Source organism: Pundamilia nyererei, unplaced genomic scaffold (genome assembly GCF_000239375.1).
Source record: "Pundamilia nyererei isolate P.nyererei 1_Seehausen unplaced genomic scaffold, PunNye1.0 scaffold00132, whole genome shotgun sequence".
Taxonomy (NCBI): domain Eukaryota; kingdom Metazoa; phylum Chordata; class Actinopteri; order Cichliformes; family Cichlidae; genus Pundamilia; species Pundamilia nyererei.
The window spans coordinates 204,896-207,123 of record NW_005187533.1 but is presented as its reverse complement, the minus strand read 5'-3'; positions in this window follow the sequence as shown (position 1 = coordinate 207,123).

The following is a 2,228-nucleotide window of genomic DNA, read 5'->3' as shown; positions in this document are numbered from 1 at the left end:
AAGCAGGTTAAAGTTAACATTTAAAATTGTGTTTTAAACATAAAAAGCTACAAATATTTTAGTGAATGTTGTAAAAAATGACTCGAAAAAACATGTTTTTGTAAGGTTTTGAGCTAAAAGTGGAAAAATGTTGCTGTTAATTCCAGCATGTTTCAGTTTACAAACGGCCCCCATAATGAAGAGCACTAAACTACCGCTATAACAAAGTTAGCCGAGTTTAGCCCGGAGATTTTCCGATTCAGATCGATTTTAGCTTGAATAAAGTGATATCGAATCATTAATCCTCAATTGATTTTTTATAGGTGTAAACCTCCAATCTGAGGAAGGCTTTCTTGTTATATGGTCGTTTTCATGGAATATTGCAAAATAGCTCCACAGCACCCCATACAAAATTTCAAAAGACCACCCCCTACTCTATGTTTCATCTATGTGTCTGAAATTTGGCAGGCTTATGTAAAATGCCAAGATGTTTTCAGGCCTCGTACTTTAACGAACTCCTCCTAGGGATTTAATCACATTCACGTGATCTTCAACGGGTGAAATCTAAAGACCTTGATGATGCTAAATTGCAAAGCTTTTCACGTTTTGTGAAACCATGTGGTCATGGCGACACGTCGACCTTCAATCACATGATCAGAAGAAGCATTTAACTGTTGTAACTAAAAGATACACTTGGCTTTCCCAAAACTTTCCCAAACTTAACAGGCAGAATGAGAGTCCAGCCCCGAACCGATTCATGTGCCATTTGTCAGTAATGGTTAGAGCAGTGCCTAGTGGGAAGAGGAAATGCAAAGTGGGTTATAATCATCATTGAACGAGATAAAATTTTAACTGGTGGTTCTACTCATGATATGCGTCAGTGGGACATCAGATTGGACGGTAATCTCCATCGCTGCCTGCTGGGCGTAGGTGTTGGGCTTAGCTTGATGCGCTGGGGTGCGAGGGCCCTCTCGTCACTGCTTGCAGCTTTAATTCTACTTATTTATTTTTTTTACATTTACTTCACGAAAAATGAATCAAATATAATAATACATAGATAGACATACATTAAAATCTATTTATAGAAGGTCATAGCAGTTACTTTTTAATATAGCGCTCTTTTACCTAATTTCTACTTTAACAATATCCCTACATGGAATCACTGCCAATAAAAAATGGTACGGTCTCACTTTTTATGGCTAACCTCATCAACCCAAACCTAGTTGTTTAGGTTTTTGTCAATAATTGCTCACTTTAAAAATAACTTTTAAAACTTAGTACCTAAATTAACCCTTCAACAACTCTGCTTTACGTTTCTTATTCAAAAATCAATGAATATCACTAATATAAAAAAAGCAAACAACAAACTTTTGTAACAGCTTTGCAGATGTTTGGCAGAGCTTCCATTTTAATTAAAACTCAGACAAATGCTGCGGAAAAATGGGTAATATATGATAATACATGCTGATAGGAATGGATGACGGTCTTCCTCTAAAGTTAGGCCTTGAATGCTGTTCACCCCAGCAATATTTAAATTGCATTATAATCCTTAGTTCCTATAATGTTTCACTCAGACCCACAAATGTTAATTTATGGTGTCAAAAGGAAAAGTTGGGGTTTCAACTGAGTCATGGGATTCATCTGCACAGGTACCAAAAATATAAAATACCTGAACTGTGAGAGACTTACACTTGTGCAGAATTATAACTTTGATGGGAATATGACTGAGACGATAAAGTCATGGCAGATGTGACATAAAATTAAGTTCAATTGGATGCACCATTTGCATCATAGTAGCATAACAGGCTTTAGGAAATGTTTAGCAGGAACATGAAGCGTGCAGGCAGCTAAAACACAAAAAGACTGAAGGAAAGCCGGGTGACCTGAGATTATAGCTGCTTGGATTTGGCTCTTTAGCGGCGGCACAGTTAGCTGCAGTATTAGCAGTGGGAACAATGGTACCTCTCACCGGCCTGTTTACACACCACAGTAAATCCATATGAGCAGACAAATGTCTCGCACACGTCCCAGGGGCCAGACACAAACACACATGTTGCAGTTTCAACTCTTTCATATTCGGCCCATTGGCCACAAACCCTTAAAACAGAGAGAGATACAGGTGGAAGCAATAATTCATACACCTTTCCACCTTCCTCTTCATATGAGCAAACCTCTTTATGTCTTTAATATCTTTCCCCATTTTGTCCTCCTGTTAGGTGAGGCTGTGTGCAGGCAGTAATTGGACCCAA